This window comes from Diaphorina citri, unplaced genomic scaffold (genome assembly GCF_000475195.1).
Source record: "Diaphorina citri unplaced genomic scaffold, Diaci psyllid genome assembly version 1.1 scaffold465, whole genome shotgun sequence".
Taxonomy (NCBI): domain Eukaryota; kingdom Metazoa; phylum Arthropoda; class Insecta; order Hemiptera; family Psyllidae; genus Diaphorina; species Diaphorina citri.
The window spans coordinates 23,856-47,710 of NW_007377900.1; positions in this window are offsets into that span (position 1 = coordinate 23,856).

The window sequence follows — 23,855 nt, forward strand, 5'->3', positions numbered from 1 at the left end:
TTGTTTACAAATGAGTGATTTTATTCAACGAAGTAGGTAAAATTTTTGCGATCCAAAAATTCCATAGGTCACGTCATTCTTTCTGATTTGGTTTTGGCATTGAGACATTGGGGATTTTTTCTGTACGATCATTAGGTACAGGAGGTATTATTTATTTAATTTACTGTCTAGGGAAGTTCGAATATGTTGTTCCATGTTCAATAGATCAAAATCATGCATCATTGAAGTTTGGCTTAGTCCGTACAAAGTTCCCCGTACAATACAAATTAATGACTGCATGAGATTTACATCAACGTAGGTACACACAAGGGCATTATTTATTTTCTAATGCGCTTCCAACTCCCATGCCAAGTACAAAACTTCATCGATAAGTTATCTGCAGTCTGTGTAGTTCTATTGAGGGAGAAAAACATTTTGCTAGGTTTTGCAAGCCCATTTTTTTTTTAGCCCGTCCTTCCTTTATTATTACGATAGTAATAAAAAAAAACGTATGGTGGACGGGCTATTGTATTCGCTTCGGTGTCGTCTGTCTGTCACTCTGTCTGTCCTCATAGATAGAAGGACTTACTTATCCAAACCTGGTCGACCTATATATCAAATTAAAGGTCTTTTTCCCAGGAACACGAAAATGGTGGTGCAAATTTTGTCGAAATTTGTCGCGACGACCTATAAACTCAAAGCGAGAAAGTTTTAGATAACACTTCAGTTGAAATAGATCAAAATCATGCATCATTGAAGTTTGGCTTAGTCCGTACAAAGTTCCCCGTACAATACAAATTAATGACTGCATGAGATTTAAATCAACGTATACACAAGGGCATTATTTATTTTCTAATGCGCTTCCAACTCCCATGCCAAGTACAAAACTTCATCGATAAGTTATCTGCAGTCTGTGCAGTTCTATTGAGGGAGAAAAACATTTTGCTAGGTTTTGCAAGCCCATTTTTTTTAGCCCGTCCTTCCTTTTTTTTTATCCGATAGTAGGTAATAAAAAAGGTATAGTGGACGGGCTACATGAAATTGTATTATCACTATTATCAGGTATTTTTTTCTCCCTCTCTAAATGAGATTGGACATAGAGTGTTTCGTAAAATGTGAAGCTTTTTTTTCGTCCACCATCATTTACGGGAACATTAATTTATTATTAATAGTGTGTCTTCTCCGATTACCTATACTTTCCTTTGTTATGGGAAGGCCAGTAATGTAATCCGCTGAAATTTCGGATGGATGGTCAGTCTTTAGTGTCAAAACGCGTTTTTTTTTGTAGTTTGCTTTAAACTCGAATCACCAACTTTGAGATGTGAAGTCTACCAGTAAACCACTGAGGCTGGTTTCCACAATTTACCGCTCACCCTGTAGGTATTTCGTCACCATTTCAGTTACATCCTATAACACATCCAATGTTCATTCTGTGGCACAATTTACCGCTCACCCTGTAGGTATTTCGTCACCATTTCAGTTACATCCTATAACACATCCAATGTTCATTCTGTGGCTTTTTTTTTCGAAATTTCCTTGCATGCAATGAAGCCATAATTTCAGACCCAATACCCTGCTCTTTCCTGACCAGGATTTTTCCTTGTAAATCCTGTTGTCTCCACATCAGCTGAAACCTAGCTAGTTCCGGGAAAATAGATCAGGGTGGAATTTCGCGGTTGACCTTAATCTTCTCGTTATCATGAAGGATTATAAAAAATGAAAATATACTAGGAACATTGTGATGGGGCTTAGTGCTTGCAATGTCAGCATCATGCATGAATAGAGATAGAATATAGGTAGAATAGAATATATTATACCCTGTTTTTAGTCCGTCCTTCCTTCATTATTACAATAGTAATAAAAAGGTATAAGGGACGGACTATTGTATTCGCTTCAGTGTCGTCTGTCGGTCGGTGGAGGGATGGAACTTGATGTCTTCCAGTGGATGCAACTTGCTGACAACCAATGAAAGAGTTTTGGCACATCCACCATCTATCAAATATCAAATTTCTCTCAGCTGTACTTAACTGTGAGAAACCACATTACTTCCCATTTTGCTTCTCTGTTAGAAAGACGATACAGGATACCTCTACTGAAAGTTGGAGGACTAAAACCTTCACTTTATTTCTACGGAAGGTGTAATACTTCTGGAGTAGCTGAGAGGAGAAATCAGAAATTTGGTGGATGTGTCAAAACCAACCTTGAGAAAGACGAATATTATCTTCAGCTTTTATGCATATTACAATAGTAATAAAAAGGTATAAGGGACGGACTATTGTATTCGCTTCAGTGTCGTCTGTCGGTCGGTCTGTCTGTCTGTCTGTCTGTCTGTCTGTCCCCATAGAAGGACTTATCCAAACCTGATCGACCTATATATCAAATTAAAGGTCTTTTTGCCAGGAACACGAAAATGGTGGTGCAAATTTTGTCCAGAAAACCATAAAGTCAAAAAACCAAAAAATTCGTGTTGGATGAAAATCAATAACTTTACTGTGATCACTGACCAAGTTATTTTTTAGCAGGTTTTGTCAACTACCGATTGATTTCCTTTGACTCTCACCATATTTAATTATGAATTAGCTGAATTCTTTTTTATTACAATCACATTGAAGGTCCCGCGGTATCATAGCCACCCTTCTGTATATCCGGCCCTGAAAGGGGCTTAGAGGTTATTTGATGCTGCAGAACACGCAGACAAGCCGTATTAGGCTGTTCCTTATTCAGTACGACTATTTACAGAAATGTACACAATTATTTGGTACCTACCTACACAATCTTAGTGTGCTAGGACAGGCTCTCAGATTGGGCATAGAACCGAGGCTGAACTGTGGCTCGGCTGAGGAAAAATATTAATGAGGAAAGCTATTTTATTTCATAAATATTAATAAAAAAAAAAAATTTAAGATTTTAAAGTTGGCCCCCCTGGAGCCGCCACTGGCAGAGACAGAATTTTGAGAACCACTGCAAAAAATGGTTTTTTTATAAGAAATAACTATATGCCAAATTTCAGGTTCCCGTCTTTAGCCATTCAAAAAATATTCAAGGGTCCCCGGACTTTTGAAACACTCTGTATATTCACCTCTTCCCTTGAGATTTTGTATTTATTTCGTGGCTTCCTTAGTAGATAGGTATGACAAGATTCTTCCGTAGTGGATGTGTCAAAATTTCCAATAGATAATCCCAAGGTTCATATTTTTTACTTTCCGATCAATTCTGTTTATTTCTTCAATCATTGGAATCGATTAAAATAACAGATATTATTGAAAGAAAACCTTATATATGCAATTGAAAGATATTAGAGTAAGGTAATTATAATTTCACCTATGTTTTCATCAAATCCTTTCCCTTTTATTTGAGGATTGAGCGCACAACAAAGGGTGTATTGAAAATTCAGCTCTTCGAGAATTCATATCGACACAAAGCATACTCTTTCTCCCGGTCAAATTTCCCTGGTCAACTCATCCCTGACGAATTTTTTCAACTCTGATGATGTGTGAACGAGATAGTAAAACTCTTTCTCCCGGTCAAATTTCCCTGGTCAACTCATCCCTGACGAATTTTTTCAACTCTGATGATGTGTGAACGAGATAGTAAAAAAATGAATTTATGTGAAGAGACTGAAAACAAAATAAATAGTAAAAATGTGGGAATAAAAAAAGTGGGATATAAAAAAACTCAAGCTGGTATAATGTGCCTACTTTGTGTTGCGAGGGGGGGGGAAGAAATATCCTGAAGGATGAAAAAAATGTTGGACGTGCGATATAATAGCGAAGTTCAGACATTCTCCAAAAGGGAGAAATCTCCCCTAACGTGAACGGGAATGTAAGAGAGCTTATTAGATGCCTTGGGCTATACATACGAAGGAAACCTTTTATCCTGAGATATTGCCATCAGTACAAATACTACGGATATACCTTGCACTGTGGCTATACAATGTAGGTATGTATGTACCTATAGTTGGAGAAGGAAATAATATGTTGTTGTTGTAGCGGCTTTAGCTTTCGCCGAACGGGCTATACATACGAAGGAAACCTTTTATCCTGAGATATTGCCATCAGTACGAATACTACGGATATACCTTGCACTGTGGCTATACAATGTAGGTGTGTATGTACCTATAGTTGGAGAAGGAAATAATAGGGCTATACATACGAAGGAAACCTTTTATCCTGAGATATTGCCATCAGTACGAATACTACGGATATACCTTGCACTGTGGCTATACAAAGTAGGTATGTACCTATAGTTGGAGAAGGAAATAATATGTTGTTGTTGTAGTGGCTTTAGCTTTCGCCGAATGGCGATAGCAGAGTAAAGAAAAGATGTCTTTTTGTATCTGCTAGACACCGGGGTGATGGTCTCTAGCTCTAGCCATGTTAAATTGGCTGGCTCGTCCTGAACCGCATTATCATGGGATGGACTTTAATTAAGTTTTATTTATACGAGTATCAGTTCTTGTTATCAGATTTTATTGACATCAGTGAAGATTTAAGGTCGAGGCCACAAACAGTGTTTAAATGTAAACGGAATTTAACTCTCACTGTGGCCCCGGTTATTACTTATTAGTTTTTATCAACCATCGTGAGGACTTGTGCTTGGTCTTTAAAAGCAGAGAGAACCCTTTGAGGAACTGCCAGCTTGCTAGGCTGGTTAGGGTTATCGGATAGGTATAGGAAATAATGTCGAAGAAATAAGCTTTGTCATTGGATGACATCAGTGTTTGGAAACACAAATAAGTATGTAGATCGATACCTTTTTGCGGATTTGGGGAAATGGACATACCTAATATGTAGTTGAACTGCCGATTTTTGGTTTTCGGGTACGCTTCTAACAACCCAATTGGTTTGCATGTATGTGGTCTGGGTTGGGAGATTTCCGTTTCACTCAAAAAAGGCCTCCGCTGGTTTAAGTCTTTCTCGAAGAAAATTGGCCCTTTCCGAAGAAGAACGAGCCAAAGATCGCGGGTTCCATTCAGGCCCGTCGCTGATTTTATCCCGAACAGATGAGCTGGCTTTCTTCTATCCCGTCTTCCTTCTCTCTTCCACTAAGACCTTAGCAGTTACAGTTCCCTCTTGTAAAGTCCAAATTTATATACTTTCCTAAGGACTTGCCTCGTAATTTGAAGTCTCTCCACGCGGTATTACTGCCTACAGTGCCTACGTCGGTACATCTACGTACCTACTTACCTAGATCTACAAAAAAAAAAAAAAAAAAAAAAAAAAAAAAACAACTTCATAACAAATCTGTCTCCATGGCCATCAGTCTCCATAAAAATATAAAAATCCCCTTATAAAACACCATCAAAATAATAATCAATTTTATACTTTTTTCAATCAAGGAGACTTAATTGTGTAAATATTTCACAGTCATAAGTCATTTGATTTTTTTTTTTTTAATCACCACAAAAATTTCTCTGTCATTTCAAAAAAAAAAAAAAAAAAAATATGAAAAGCGATAAATAATAATCTCCACGTTTTTACTTACAGATATGGGTAGAATTAGCGGTGGCTCTACCGCCCCGCCATGGATCGTGGACTTTCGTCTTTCGAGAGATATGTCACAGACGTGTCATAAATTGCTAGTCCGTGGTCATCTCATAAATTGTTCATCAATGACGGTTAATAACTTATGACACTTATGACGGATGGGAACCGCAAGTTATTGCGGTGAAAGATTGAATCAAAAGATGATTCTGCCATTCCCATGATGGACTGGATCAGATAAGGCTCACTTTGGAATATGCTACAGGCCTATAGTCAAGTACCTACGAAGTAACCAAGGTATAAGAGATACCCATCAGATCTTGGTAATTTTTGCTAAATTCAGTCTGGAAGGACTAATTTTGTAATGTCATTGAAGGACTAATTTTGTAATGTCATTGAAGGACTAATTTTGTAATAAATAAAGGAGGTCCGATTCAGAAGCTGATTGAAATCCCAGGGAAGAAGATCGTAAAAATTAAAAGTAAAAAAATACCTAACTTAGAGGTTAAAAATCCCTACACTAACGACGGTGTAAGATATTTGACTTAAAGTTACAAACGGACTAATGTCCCATCTCTGTAAAATGGGTACCTAGGTAAAAGTACCCCCATGAAATTCATCTTTAATTTTACATTTCCAGTTTCAACTGATAACAATACTCTTCGTAAAGAAACTTTATGCAAATGAACTTTTCAAATTATGCATCAACCTAGTATGTGCATGATGTATTGTTACGATTTCCCACGGCTGTAGTAATAATTAAATAGGTCATAACTACACAGCAGAGCTTGTTTGAAATTCTTTTTGTTCAAACTATGTACTTTCTTGACACTCCTGACCTATACCTTGAATATAAACCTTGATATCAGTCATAGAATCTGACAGTCAATCCCCCTATAGGTCATAACTACACAGCAGAGCTTGTTTGAAATTCCTTTTGTTCAAACTCTGTACTTTCTTGACACTCCTGACCTATACCTTGAACATAAACCTTGATATCAGTCACAGAATCTGACAGTCAATCCCCCCGTGTTCATAGCGATTTTGATTCCAAGCCAAATAAAAGACAATCCAAAGAACTATTTTGTATAGTATTGCAACGCTTTTTGTACATAGTATCAAAACACTTTTGTTGCATCGCAACTTTTTTTATAGTGTCGCAACTCTTTTTCTAGAATCGCAACGGTTTGACATGAAATAAAACAGTGGAAAATCACCGTACCGGATTTGTTTTGTTATGAAATGAAAATGTAATATTTTGTTATCAAGAAAATAAAAATAAATGAAGAGACGGAGACGGGGGCCGGATTTGTTTTGTTATGAAATGAAAATGTAATATTTTGTTATCAAGAAAATAAAAATAAATGAAGAGACGGAGACGGGGGAAAAAAATGGAATAGAATAGAAAATATGATTGTCTGTGATGGAAATGGATGTACTTGAGTGTATCAATGTAAAATGTAACAAAGTAATGCCCGATATCGAAAAATGTTAACAATAGGATATATAGATAAGTAGGTACTGCAGATAGGTTCATATGTATGTTTGTATGTAGGTAGACAGGAGTTGATTTAGGGAGAACAGGGTAGCTTAGTAATATTGAATTTATTGTTCAGACATAGCTTCATACTAAAGAACTGACAGCTATAGTGTGTCCAGATCAATGTGACAGCAAAAAAATAGGCATTGTTGCCAAACATGTCACATGTGCGATGGTAGAGAATCTCTAAAAGGGGAGTTAATTTTGCACAGTGCTTCCTCCGACAGTTGAACAAAGTCAGGTAAGGCGATATCCACCTTACCTGTTCTGGAATCCAACCTCTGAACTTAGAGCTACCTCTGCATTTTAGAAGAGTTTATCAAAAATAGACCTTTACCTGAATTGCAACAATGAAAGGAATTCCTGCAATCTGATTGGTTCCTTCATTTTGGGTTGATGACTCATTGCTGTCACATTGATCTGGATGAACTATAGCTTCAAATATGTACATATACGTACCTAAGTAACTATTCTTATCAGCCTTTTTCAAATAATTCTGGTCATCAAAGTATACCATACTCGACGTCTCTCAAAAGATGATTCTGCCATTCCCATCATGGACTGGATCAGATAAGGCTCACTTTGGATTATGCTACAGGCCTATAGTTAGGTACGAACTACAAAGTAACCAAGATATAAGAGATACCCATCAGATCTTGGTAATTTTTTCTAAATTCAGTCTGGAAGGACTAATTTTGTAATGTTATTGAAGGACTAATTTTGTAATAAATAAAGGAGGTCCGATTCAGAAGTTGATTGAAATCCCAGGGAAGAAGATCGTAAAAATTAAAAGTAAAAAAAAATATCTACCTTGGTTAGAGGTTAAAAATCCCTACAGTAACGACGGTGTGAGATATTTGACTAAAAGTTACAAATGGACTAAATTAATGTCCCATCTCTTTAAAATGGGTAGGTAAAAGTACCCCCATGAAATTCATCTTTAATTTTACATTTCCAGTATCAACTGATAACAATACAAGTCTCTTCGTAAAGAAACTTTATGCAAATGAACTTTCCAAATTATGCATCAACCTAGTTAACTGATAACAATACAAGTCTCTTCGTAAAGAAACTTTATGCAAATGAACTTTTCAAATTATGCATCAACCTAGTAGGTATGTGCATGATGTATTGTTACGATTTCCCACGGCTGTAGTAATAATTAAATAGGTCATAACTACACAGCAGAGCTTGTTTGAAATTCATTTTGTTCAAACTCTGTACTTTCTTGACACTCCTGACCTATACCTTGAATATAAAAACCTTGATATCAGTCACAGAATCTGACAGTCAATCCCCCTGTGTTCATAGCGATTTTGATTCCCAGCCAAATAAAAGACAGTCCAAGAGAAACGTTTTGTAGTATCGCAACGCTTTTTGTAGTTTCGCAACGTTTTTTGCAGTGTCGAAACGCTTTTTATACTGTCAAAACGTATAGGTCATAACTACACAGCAGAGCTTGTTTGAAATTCCTTTTGTTCAAACTCTGTACTTTCTTGACACTCCTGACCTATACCTTGAATATAAACCTTGATATCAGTCACAGAATCTGACAGTCAATCCCCCCGTGTTCATAGCGATTTTGATTCACAGCCAAATAAAAGACAATCCAAGAGAAACGTTTTGTAATATCGCAACGCTTTTTGTAGTTTTGCAACATTTTTTGCAGTAACTACCTATCGAAATGCTTTTTATACCGTCAAAACGTTTTTTGTTGTTTCGAAACACTTTTGTTGCATCGTAACGCTTTTTATAGTATCGCAACACTTCTAAAAGTATCGCAACAATTTTTGCTGTATCCAAACTCTTTTTCTTGTATCGCAACGCTTTGACATGAAATAAAACAGTGGAAAATCACCGTACCGGATTTGTTTTGTTATGAAATGAAAATGTAATATTTTGTTATCAAGAAAATAAAAATAAATGAAGAGACGGTGAGGGGGGGAAAAAAGAAGAAAAAATCACCGTACCGGATTTGTTTTGTTATGAAATGAAAATGTAATATTTTGTTATCAAGAAAATAAAAATAAATGAAGAGACGGAGAAAAAAATAGAATAGAAAATATGATTGTCTGTGATGGAAATGGATGTACTTGAGTGTATCAATGTAAAATGTAACAAAGTAATCCCCGATATCAAAAAATGTTAACAAATGGAAATGGATGTACTTGAGTGTATCAATGTAAAATGTAACAAAGTAATGCCCGATATCGAAAAATGTTAACAATAGGATATATAGAGAGGTAGGTAGGTACTGTAGATAGGTTCATATGTATGAAGGTAGACAGGATAGATACCTAGTACCTACATAGGTAAGTTCATGTATCTACTTGAGTGTATCAATGTAAAATGTAACAAAGTAATGCCCGATATCGAAAAATGTTAACAATAGGATATATAGATAAGTAGGTACTGTAGATAGGTTCATATGTATGAAGGTAGACAGGAAGACAGGATAGATACCTAGTATGTACCTACATAGGTAAGTTCATGTATCTGTGGGTAGGTATTTATAGGTACGTATTTCTGAGTTGATTTAGGGAGAACAGGGTAGCTTAGTAATATTGAATTTATTGTTCAGACATGACTTCATACTAAAGAACTGACAGCTAGTTGCTAGTTTCAAATATGTACATATACGTACCTAAGTACCTATTCTTATCAGCCTTTTTCAAATAATGCAAGTCATCAAAATATACCACATTCAACGTCTCAAAGTAGATAAATAGGAGGTTTCTAGCCTCCGCCGGGGGTCGAAAGGTCCTGGTTCGACCCCCGGCGGGTAGTCTTATGTCACTCAAAGTTAAATTTATCTTAGGAGAAAACTACTATTTTATACCAGTATTATTGTACAATTACCTACTCAAAAGTTTACTTTTTGTAACCAAGATGAACTTAACAGCTAACCGTGTAGGTACTTCCGAAGACATTCATCTATTAGTTTTCCCAAGAGCAGATACATCAATATTTTAATTACCAGGTGTTGTAGCTAGATATCTAGGTAGATAGACATCAATAAATAGACACATCTAACCATCTATGTTACCTACTGACACACCTACCTAACTACCTTTTACAGATAAATACAGATAAACTATCTGTAAAATCTGCATTCGCCTAATTAATTACCTTAAAAGTAGGGATGAGTAACATGAAATAAAAAGTAAAAAAAAAAAAAAAAATATCGTGATTCTACCTGTAATAATTATCTATGATTAATACATATCTACAATTCTACATACTAGACGTGTAGATAATGTTAACAAACTTATCAGGAGTGGATATCATGGGATGGACTTTAATTAAGTTTTATTTATACGAGTACCTATCAGTTCTTGTTATCAGATTTTATTGACATCAGTGAAGATTTAAGGCCGAGGCCACAAACAGTGTTTAAATGTAAACGGAATTTAAAACTCTCACTGTGGCCCCGGTTATTACTTATTTATTTTTGTGTATAAGGTACCTAAATATTTATTTTATCTTAGATACGAGTAGGTACTTCATATCACTATGGGTAAATTACTAATCGATCATTTTCATAATGAAGTTTATTATTGGAGTTGTGATTCTATCGAATCAATTCATCCTTGTCGATCAGTCAATCAATGGATCAATCTATTAAGACATTATAATCACAGTGTACAACTATACATGTGTCATAATAATTTTATATATTGCTTTTAATATCCATGTCATGTTGTGAATTGTCAAGTTACCTTACCTTCCATCCAGTTTTGATTTCTGTGGGGATTACTTCTTTGGTTGTACCATCTTCTTACACAGTCAATCCATTTCTTCCTTGGTGTTCCCTTCTTTCTGGCCTTATCATAATCGACGTTTAGTACTTTCTTGATGACACTTATCTTCTTCCTGTCTTGTCATGTTACTGTTTTAATGCGTATTATAGGAACTCTTACCAACTTGGTTTTTTAGAGATACCTACCTACTCATCAATTCCCAACTCATGACGAACAACTCTGTTGGAATTAACAAAGTAGGTACATACATGTGAGTAGATATTATAATTATGTACAATGAAAGAAATTAACATTATTCTCATCAACTCTTTTTTATGTGTGTTTGTTTATGTTTTTATGAACATCATCATGTTGTTGTTGTTGTTGTTGTTGTTTTTTTTTTTTTTTTTTTTTTTTTATATTTGTTAACAAAAATCCTCTCTGTCCGCCACATCCTATCCTGCCACCAACATGAAAATATCCGAACCTCACTTGACACTACACCCTCACTGGAGGACAATGCCGCCGGCATAGAATCTTTATTCCTGTACCTCCAACACTTAGACCTATGTCACATGATATAAAATAACCGTGACCCGGCGCGAACGATATTCATTAACATGTTAAAGCGCCTTATTCTTTTTCTTTTTTTTTAATGTGGTACCTACGTATGCTTCCTATTTAGTAACAATAAGTCAATAGTCAATACAACCAGCCCGTAGAAAGATTTGCTATTGAAAAACATGAGTACAAGTATTGGAACATTGTGACTAGGTAGGTATTACACTATTACAGCCATTACAATCACGCTACATGACATAGCTACACGCTATGTATGACGTTAGAACATGTATGTTTAGTTATTATTACAGAGAAAACATTGTAAAGATAAAGAGAAAAAAAAATGTTGAAGGAAATGTCACGTCTAAACGCTGACAATATTTTTTTATCTCCAATCCACAGCTTAACAATAACAATTAAGCATGAGAAATTCTCTCTACCCATAAAACCGTATAGTAAATTCTTGCGAAAAAAAAATGTTGAAGGAAATGTCACGTCTAAACGCTGACAATAATTTTTTTATCTCCAATCCACAGCTTAACAATAACAATTAAGCATGAGAAATTCTCTCTACCCATAAAACCGTATAGTAAATTCTTGCCTATATTGCCTTATATACTGTGTTTTAATACCCAACCTTAGAGAATACGTCTATAAGCCATACAGGCTTACTTGTGCGACTTATCAGTCTGACGGTATTATAAGCCATAGGAGTAGGCACCTACCAAAGTATACCTATACCAACGTTAGAGACCCTATTCCTATTGTACAAGGTATAATAATCATAATTATAATAAAATATAAAGAAAAGGAAAACGTATTTTTATAAGACTACACAAGAGACACGATAAGTAGCTTACTTGTGCGACTTATCAGTCTGACGGTATTATAAGCCATAGGAGTAGGCACCTACCTAAGTACCTATACCAACGTTAGAGACCCTATTCCTATTGTACAAGGTATAATAATCATAATTATGATAAAATATAAAGAAAAGGAAAACGTATTTTTATAAGACTAGGTACACAAGAGACACGATAAGTAGATGTTGTTTTTAGTGGATGTGTCCACTTGACTCATCATCTTCTTTTCTTGTGAGTGATAAAACCATAGGCTTACTTGTGCGACTTATCAGTCTAAGTACCTATACCAACGTTAGAGACCCTATTCCTATTCTACAAGGTATAATAATCATAATTATAATAAAATATAAAGAAAAGGAAAACGTATTTTTATAAGACTACACAAGAGACACGATAAGTAGATGTTTTTAGTGGATGTGTCCACTTGACTCATCATCTTCTTTTCTTGTGAGTGATAAAACCATGGTGCCTGAGTCTATAGACAAAGCTGAGTGATATGTTCGAGGGTTCTTTCAAATAGAAATTTCCAGTGATGGTTAATGAGTCAACAAGAAAACGAAAATAAAATACATTATCATGAATCCACTAGTCATCCCAAACCTACCACAAAGTACTTATTTAAACGTGAGTCACCTGGATTTCATGACTGTAACATTATAACGCGAAACCTAGTAAAAATGACTTAGTGCCGAACCTATTAAATACACAATAGATAACTACCACAAATTTTATTAAAGCACTAACTAATAATATTAAAATTAAAGACGTTCTGTGTTTGTTAATACACTTAAAACTTGCTTAACTATTCATCATTTCAAACTAAATAACTTAAATCAGATAGGTATTAAATTAGTTGATGATTGCTAATTTCACTCGGATATGATTCACTGTTTGTGCATTGTAAATTACACGTCCAAATTAAACATCAAAACTTGCTTAACTATTCATCATTTCAAACTAAATAACTTAAATCAGATAGGTATTAAATTAGTGGATGATTGCTAATTTCACTCGCATATGATTCACTATTTTTGCATTGTAAATTACACGTCCAAATTAAACATGATAGGTTGGTAGTATAGTTGGGGCGAGTCCAATATTGTAGATAAAGAGATTTATTGGTATTAAATTAGTTGATGATTGCTAATTTCACTCGGATATGATTCACTGTTTGTGCATTGTAAATTACACGTCCAAATTAAACATGATAGGTTGGTAGTATAGTTGGGGTGAATCCAATATTGTAGATAAAGAGATTTATTAGAAAAGAGAATAACCACTTCAAATAGAGTTTTGAAGAGCGAGAGCATAATCTCAACTGAAATGTTAGGTCAAGACAACGAAGGATATGAGGTTTTACAGTATTGTGATAAAGTACTTGTACATAGGATGGAAAAGAAAATAACCACTTCAAATAGAGTTTTGAAGAGCAAGAGCATAATCTCAACTGAAATGTTAGGTCAAGACAACGAAGGATATGAGGTTTTACAGTATTGTGATAAAGTACTTGTACATAGGATGTTACCAAGAGGATTTCACAAGAGCCTTTTATAGGTAAGTACGATAGGTACGTTTATAATTATTATGTACCCTCTTATAAGTTAAGGAATTTATTTTGACAGGTTTTCAGGATTCTACTTTAATTTCAAGCATCTAAGAGGATTTCACAAGAGCCTTTTATAGGTAAGTACGATATTAGGTACGTTTATAATTATTATGTACCCTCTTATAAGTTAAGGAATTTATTTTGACAGGTTTTCAGGATTCTATTTTAATTTCAAGCAAGGCATTACAGTCTCCAATGATTTTATTGTAACTTGAAGGTATTTCTGATTTCTAAATATAAATAGATAATACAGAAAGTAATGTAGAAATTATAGAAATCTCACGAATGCTTTTATTTCCTTCATGTTTCAACGTTTCGTAACTCTTTTGCAAAATCGTTAGTTATGCCACTTCATCTTATTTTCTGGGCGGAGTAGTCTCCAATGATTTTATTTAACTTGAAGGTATTTCTGATTTCTAAATATAAATAGTTAATACAGAAAGGAATGTAGAAATTATAGAAATCTCACCATTGCTTTTATTTCCTTCATGTTTCAACGTTTCGTAACTCTTTTGCAAAATCGTTAGTTATGCCACTTCATCTTATTTTCTGGGCGGAGTAGCTACACAAAAAACTCATTAGCATTATTCCATCATAATTTAATAACACACATTATTCCATGAAATTATAATTTATCTATTCTATACAGTTCTCCCATCCTAATATTCCCCTCATCCAATGTCCATCCTATTCAACACAAATCTGACCCTATCTCTTCTCAAACTTGATTTTCTGAATAGAGGTAGGTATCTTTTCTCTTTCCATTTCGGATGTATCTCTTTTTTTTTTACAAAATATATAAAGTTTCTTTTCATACATTTTTTTTCTTCGTTGGGAGATTTTCTTTTTCATCTCCTCGGGGGGCGATGTTGTTTATCTTTGATGAAATTTAATACCGAGGTAAGAATTTTCTCTTTCCTTTTCGGATGTATCTCTTTTTTTACAAAATATATAAAGTTTCTTTTCATACATTTTTTTTTTCTTCGTTGGGAGATTTTCTTTTTCATCTCCTCGGGGGGCGATGTTGTTTATCTTTGATGAAATTTAATACCGAGGTAAGATGAGATGTGGGATTTGTAAGGTACGATGATGAATACGGTTGTGATTTTGAGCCCTGGAAGTTGGAATGAAAGATGTGAGGAAATCAGTAGGCATGGTGTAGCATTGGAGAGGACTCAGTAGATATCTATCAGTTGTAATGGGTATTTGCCATTTGAAAAGTATTTTGAATAAGTAGCTCCTTAGCAATATCAATATTCTCCAAGTCTTTAATTCTTCAATTGTTAAATTGTTACGGATGATTTTATCTTGAATTTCCTGCTCCTGTTATTTTATTTTAAACCCTAAGCAACATAACCACAATAGACAGGGATAGTTTCGGGTAGAATTTACGTTCTTATCTTAAACTTAAATAAATAATGGATTTACACTCGTACAAGGCAAGAACCTACAGAGATTTATTGTTTTTAATCATAGAGAGATTTTATGAAATTTTTGACCGTTATGGTAAGAAGCATGAATCATTGGGTATGACCCATATTGGTACTGGCAATTCAACCATGGACTGTCAGTGTTGTCTTTATTTTAGCGTTGACATTTCTGGTGAACTTTAAACAGTTTAAACGATTCAATAATATATGTTGGGTAGACATTATAGTTCTATATTATTTCAAGCGAAAAAACTTAATGATCCAACCATTTTTTTTTATTATTATATATACCTATATATAAATAATTTCTAATGTTAAATTATCATATCTTCGTAATACACGATTGTGTAATGTCCCAAAACGCATTGTTTCTTCACAATCGGAATGTTCCTAGCTATCTTATTCCACATCATTCTATGTAGCGAAGTCATTTCAAGAATAGTATTGAACACGATATTGCGGATAACGAAACCATTACCCATCCATACCCATACCATGGTGCTAGCATAGATTTCAGCAAGGTAGACTGAAGTACATTTTCAAGAACATTAGCAATATGGTGTATAGTAGCAATCAGATAAAAGCCAACAACATCCGGTATGGTATAGCATTGGAGAGGACTCAGTAGATATCTATCAGTTGTAATGGGTATATCCATTTGAAAAGTATTTTGAATAAGTAGCTCCTTAGCAATATCAATATTCTCCAAGTCTTTAATACTTCAATTGTTACAGATGATTTTATCTTTCCTGCTCCTGTTATCCTGTTATTTTATTTTAAACCCTACATAACCACAATGGACAGGGATAGTTTCGGGTAGAATTTACGTTCTTATCTCAAACTGAAATAAATAATGGATTTATACTCGTACAAGGCAAGAACCTACAAAACTTTATCCCAGACAATAATTCGTCTCTTTCAAGAGAGTGAGAATTTCAAGCTTAGAAGAAGAAACAGAAAAAAGAAACAAAACAAACGGAGAATAATAAATCAAGAAATTTAAAACCATTCCCGACATGACAATCCTTGGTAAAAGTTAATAACATAGCTAAATGCTAACATAAATTATTTCGACCCAAAAAACTTTCAAACTTTCAGCTTTCGGTTTTCACTTCGTCTTGTAATTTTCTCAAGTAAAAAGCTCCTAGGCAGAGTTTGAAGTTGAAATCTCCTTTCCCATCTGCCCTCTCTACTTCAAATTGAAACGAGCACTAATTTCCGACAACATGATTGAAACTTGCTGCAAGTTGCATGTGTCTGAGTGACAAGATTAATGTGGTGGTAGATACAATAGGTACTCATCTATACAACTAGGTGCCTGGATAGAAAATTGCATGCCAAATGAATTCACGAGTATTCTAAAGTCCTTTTCCACAGATACACAGCCAGATATCTTTTTATTTGTGTAATAATGAAAAATGAATTATAAGAAGTAGGTACCTACCTACCTACATATGTAGAAGGGAAAAGATCAAATAAAGGATGTCCAAGAAAGAAAAAAATGGAAGGAATTGGACGTCAGAAAACTTGGAGAAATCGGAATAATCCCACAAAACTATAATATGTAGATGATGTTGATTGCAATAAGCACAAGAAGATGTATGCATTTATGCAAGCCGAGTCGATAAGGCTCTGAGCAATATAAATGATACTCATAAATCAACACTCCAATACCGGAAAGACACTATTATCAATCAAGCTTTAATCTGTATACTGATAGTTTAGTAAGCACAGAGCAGCTGAGGCCCATTTCTGAGAAGTGGGTATGATGTTGCAGGCTGTTTACATACAAGTGAAACAATTATTAAATAAGGGAATTGCAAGTAAAGCTGAACTAAGTACGTGCCGCATTCTCTGATAAAGTACAACAACCCTTGAAGGAATAAGCCAATGGTGCGTCTTTCCTACGACCCTAAAAAATACCTACTGATAGTTTAGTAAGCACAGAGCAGCTGAGGCCCATTTCTGAGAAGTGGGTATGATGTTGCAGGCTGTTTACATACAAGTGAAACAATTATTAAAATAAATAAGGGAATTGCAAGTACAGCTGAATTAAGTACGTGCCGCATTCTCTGATAAAGTACAACAACCCTTGAAGGAATAAGCCAATGGTGCGTCTTTCCTACGACCCTAAAAAATACTGTTAACACATTTAGCGCATCTTGGAAATCAGATGGGAAAATCCCTCATTGCATAACCCCGGAAAACAACTGTTAACTTTTTTAGCTCGTCGTCAAAATACAGATGAGTAATCTTTGCTGAACGCCCGAAAACATGAGATGCTATTAAAAACACTCCGCATCTCAATTTCAGCATAAAAAGAACGCCCGAAAACATGAGATGCTATTAAAAACACTCCGCATCTCAATTTCAGCATAAAATCACCAAGAACCAATCTGGTTGCAGAGCTCTGTTATTATGCCGTCACCAGAAATAATGAACACCAATTCTGCCTCTCAATCAAATTGTCTGAACTCTTCATAACATTTCAGTGATTAAGTTAGTGATAAAATGGTGGTGCGGTTTAACATTTGAATTTATGATTAAGATAAGAGATTAAGCAGCTTGTTTGTCTATCTTGGAGAGTTTTAGACGTAACCAGATTTGAATGAGAGCTAAAACTAACATCACTGGAGGAATAAACATGAATGTTATATCAGCAGGACGCTTGTGAATTTCGACATTCCTGGGACATTTCAATTTATTTGCATATTTAATGACGCGATAAACAACATGAATGTTATATCAGCAGGACGCTTGTGAATTTCGACATTCCTGGGACATTTCAATTTATTTGCATATTTAATGACGCGATAAAACCAGCCGTTGCTTCATGGTAACTTTCCTAGACTCACAACTCACTGGATTGACAACATCTCGTGTAGTAAATCCTAACCAAGACAAAACTTGGCATTTACTATCGCAAGCAATCTTCTCCATGCCTTGATTCAAATGGTTGATTAAGATAAGAGATTAACCAGCTTGTTTGTCTATCTTGGAGAGTTTTAGACGTAACCAGATTTGAATGAGAGCTAACACTAACATCACTGGAGGAATAATAACATGAATGTTATATCAGCAGGACGCTTGTGAATTTCGACATTCCTGGGACATTTCAATTTATTTGCATATTTAATGACGCGATAAAAACATGGACATGTTCGTCATGAGGAAAATAAATTTAACGACAGTTTTACAATTGTGTCCTGCTTCTGGGAAAAATCTTCGTTTGAGGAATCCTCGTCAGTGGGAATTTAAGAGAATGAATGGTGTTGAATTTGGAACATTGATCGGACTGACGTTTCCTTTTCTCTTCCATGTCTCTCATATGTTGAAAAAAAAAAATCAAGTAGGTAATTTTTTTACATTAACTTTAGGTATAAGTACTAAAATTCTGCAATTCATATTATACCATAGCAGCTTAGCACTCCTAACCTACGTAAGCTACTCGTTAAAATATCATACCTACCTCATCCCTAGATCGAAGTATTTTTCTCGCCAATTGCATATCGGTCGAAGTCGGAAATTGAAGGTCGAAGATGTGAGTCGGAAATTTTTAATGATTTGAACAGCTTTTCCTTAATGCGTCAAACAACAATCATCCTTATTATCTTTTATGCTAACGTCATAGAGGACCGAGAAGGTAAACGTTTCACGCTTGGTAGAATCAATGTTCTCAACATCCCTACGAATTTGAACATTATTCTAAGATCTAATCAAAATTAAACCATGATTTGACATGGAATTCAACCAACAAGGTGAATGAAAAAAACTGCCCCAAACAATGATTATCCCCCATTACTAAGTATTCTTGGGTCTAACGTTTCACGCTTGGTAGAATCAATGTTCTGAACATCCCTACGAATTTGAACATTATTCTAAGATCTAATCAAAATTAAACCCCGATTTGACATGGAATTCAACCAACAAGGTGAATGAAAAAAACTGCCCCAAACAATGATTATCCCCCATTACTAAGTATTCTTGGGTCTTGGCTAGAGCATTACTAAATTACTAATACATGCTTTAAACACACTAACACTAAAATAGTCGTGAGTCTGGCTGTCATTGGACGAGACTTTTTAGGAAACGATAGATGTGACGTCAGTCATTCCCAACCGTTACTGGGACCTATTCCAGAAAGAACTTCACGCTTTACTTCTCTCTATTTTGGCAATTTGTAAAGTTATGACTTGAAATCATAAAAGATAACAATTTGCTTGACCAAGGTGAGTACGAGTATAACGGTCGCGTCAAAACATTTTCAAAGTGAAAAATTGTTAACCCCAAGTGGATAAAATAGTGTCAAGTGGAGTTCTCAGTGCCTTGCACCACCTTAGACAGAATTCACTGATCATCATCAAATTTGCTTGTGTTAGACACTTCCCATTGTGCAGTCATCGAGAGGTCTGAAGGTCAAGTTTTACTGGGGTGTACACAACGAATTTGTCTTGGTGAAGCTTAAATGTTTACTTAACTACTTAACTTTCCTAATGTTTACTGCCTGAGGAATCTTGGCTTAGATGTAGACTCCTATAACCTATAACTGACAATGCTATCTCATCACTCAACAAGATTTCAACATTAGAGCACAATCAATATTGTTATCCCAGTAATAAATTTACGATTGTCTTGGTGAAGCTTAAATGTTTACTTAACTTTCCTAATGTTTACTGCCTGAGGAATCTTGGCTTAGATGTAGACTCCTATAACTGACAATGCTATCTCATCACTCAACAAGATTTCAACATTAGAGCACAATCAATATTGTTATCCCAGTAATAAATTTACGAAGAAACATTGCGCAGTTCTGACGTCAGCACAAGGCTCTCATCCGTTCTGCTATGTCAAAGCCTGGTTATTATTTCAATTGTTATAAATTGTGTTCCATTACTATGAACATTGATTGATTAATGGCTTTCAAAAACAAATTTCTATTTAAATGAATAATAATTTAAAACATGGCCGGGGAATTATATTCAGTAGTATTTTTTTGTGTGCTAATATTAGATAAAAGGCATTACCTATTTATTTTGATTATATTTTCCAGCTCGACTAGAAGAAGGTTGTGTTCTTTTCAACAATTTTTCAATAGAACGATGACGTAATCTCGTTTAATTTTTCCATTCATAAAAAAAAATATTCCGAGACACTTATTCAATATTGAAGATTTCTATAGGTTCTATCAAAAACGTCAAGTGGGTACCTACTATTATCTACTGAGTATTAGGCTCTTTTTAGTAGTCACAGTAATGTCATTGAGATAATATTAATAGTATAATAGTACCTACCTACCTACCTACGGAGGTAAAATAACATTTCATAGTATAATTAGGCACAATCGAATAGGTAGGTAGATAGTTCAATTAAATCGTCGTAGGTTTAGTTATTGCCAAAAGATGAACAATAACAAGTTCAGTACTATTTTGAAAATGTTTCTCATGATTTGATTAGGTTTGCTACCGCACTCACTGAATTGACGGATATTACGTTTTTTTTCGCATCTATCTGCCTCGTTTCATTCATTTCGTCATCAGGCATATTGAACATAATGCCAATTATAAAGAGTGTTGTGTGTTTGTAAAGATGTTTTATTTTTGCCGATAGACTTTGAATTGCAATCCCGACCACATCATCTACTGTTAGCTATAATTCTCTTTGTACTGTGGGAAATCCGCTATCTGCAACAACTAACGCCTCTCCATATCCTCTGGCGTTATCACATACAGGGACCTTGCCGTAATTTGCTAGTGGATGCTACGGATTCTCAGAAAAAGGAAGTTTCCAATCAAAGCATTGTGCCTGAAATACAATATATAGCTACAGCTACAGCTACACACATAAATCACATAATATGTATAGTTGTATCCAATATAATACTCATACGTACATGTATAGGGTCTTGTGTTGAATTTCTATGCTCAGGGTTAATTTGAAATGATCGTAGGCAGATCAGTTATCCTGTTTCCATAAAACTCTCGTACATACTAATATGTATAGTTGTATCCAATATAATACTCATACGTACATGTATAGGATCTTGTGTTGAATTTCTATGCTCAGGGTTAATTTGAAATGATCGTAGGCAGATCAGTTATCCTGTTTCCATAAAACTCTCGTACATACAGGCGAAACAGATAGCGAAATAACTACGAATATTATACACGAGGCTTTGAAGGAAATTCTCTCAAGTGAAGAATGGCATTCCAAACCTACGCAGGTAGCACGAGACAATTAATTCAAACATACAAACAAGCCTACTTTATATCTTGAACAAGGTTTTTTGCACAACTCAGTACTTCAGTAGTAATATTATTAAATTGTATAGTCTTATTGTTGTAGGAATTTCATTGTGCATACATAGTTGGGTAGATTAGGTGCTCATTTAACCTGACGTAATTAATCTGACCTCTATTATACCTAGGCGGTAATCCCATGCCTATGAAAAATCTTCCTTATGAAAAAATCCAAAATTGCCCGATAGGTTTGGGTAATTATGTTTGACTCGCAATACATTGGTTAAAACTAACTCGTTATCATATAATAGATATTTCATGGCAACATACCGCAATGTTGAAAATTTACAGCCCGTACCTAGACCTTGTCTGAAACTGCTCTATTCTAAAGTACACAATAGCAAACTCACGTTATACAAAGGAAAGTAACCTCAATAACAATATAGAATACAAGTCCCATTATTTGAACACAACACAAATGTAAATTAACTTCATTTTGAAAAGCCCGAACTCCGCCAAACATACCTTCCGTAGTCAAACTTTATGTCTGACATTTTAGGTTTTGAAATAACATGGAACGAGCGTAAAAAAAAAGTTTTTGTAAACAATTTTGTAGACACTCGTTGTAAAGTTCTGGATTACATAATACAAAGGGGAGTTTGTCAAGAGATATTTCAGTAGAGGTAAATGACATTATGGATCGAGCTCTCTGTTTTGAATAATACATTAAAATTTGCGAGACATTTTTAATGAATGCTCTAATTTTACGTCTATTTGGGGACTCGAACTGCAGTCACTGCAGACCTCTAGATAATTTACGAGAGTTACGAGACTGCATTTTATGCTAAACTACATAGTTTAAACTACTAACTGATATAATAGAGCGAACTTATATGCACAAAAAATATTACAAGGAGATACACACATGATTCTCTAAATTTATCTCCTTGAATTATCTTTGATGTTTGATGACATGTGTGAGAAATTCAACTACAATTTAAACACTTCCCTTTGGATTGCTAAAGTGATAATGATAAAGTTTTAACACCAAGGTTGCCAGTTGCCACGTTCCCTCGCCTCTCTACACTATTAATCATGTACTAGGACAAGACTTGCTAGAAGTTCTTATATTGAAGCAGAAAATACGACGCTGCCAAATTGGCAAAATCTCATTTATTTTAAAGACTTCTCTCTCTTCTCCCTTAATGCTTTTTACATTATTACAAATTTCGAGCGCAAAGTTTTTAATTTCAACTTAAAAGCGATGATGTAAAGATGTTCTCTGTTCAAAGTAGAAAATAGCGTGTGTACTCAAGTACTTGAAAAAACATCGACTGAATGCATAATTAAATTATTATTTGTTATGCATTGTCATGTACCAGATAAATTAACAACGTAGACGCATAAATAACTTTTATGTTTTGTAGCATTATTTCGTTCTCTGTTATTATAGAACCAAACCTTCTTGTGTGTTTAACATTTTGCATTTTAGTCTTTTGTTGGTTTTAATAATTTCACATTTCCCATATTAGGTAGCTGTGGGCAAATTTCACCGCAAGCTATATTTTTTTTACATTGGTAGCTAATAAATATGAGTAGGTATGTATATGGGTACATGCTGGGTATGTATGTAACCATGTATCTAAAAAAAGTATGGAATTACCGACTTGGCTAGCGGGTAGGTTTCTTTTCCTTGTTCTTTATCAATATTTTGGTCCTTCGGTCAGGATCCCTTAAAAACCGATGGTGGCTATCCAAAATATTATTGTCAGCAAACAAGACAATAGTAATTTTCGATACCTACACAATTTTGCACCATACCTAATTGCCAATACAAAAAAAGGACAATTCGTATACCATTGCAGAGCTGAACAATGAAGAATAAAAGGTAAAAATAATTATGCAGCATATAATTCTTTATTTCAATTCGATACCTACACAGTTTTGCACCATACCAAATTGCCAATACAAAAAGGACAATTCGTATACCATTGCAGCGCTGAACAATGAAGAATAAAAGGCAAAAATAATTATGCAGCATATAATTCTTTATTTCAATGCCTTTTCCCTATACAACATAGAAAAGCCTACTTTTTTTGGACTCATGGGTCGGAAAACCGAAAAATTCCAACCATTTCCCGACTTTGAAAATTTGGACGTATTCCATCACTTTCTAATAATTGAAAAGGATACCCGTAAGGTTCTCTAATCCCAATAACTAATGTAAAGCTGTGTCCACACATGGTCGATTTCGTCGATCGACGTCGATTGAAACCGCACACTGCCTCGACTACATAGATTAACCTCTTCACCTCTTCGATCGACGGGGACACAGCTTAACAGAAAGTAAAACTCCCTCACTGTCCCCCCATAGTTTGAGCGGCGCTGACATTAGCATCACGGGGCCTGTCTGCTAT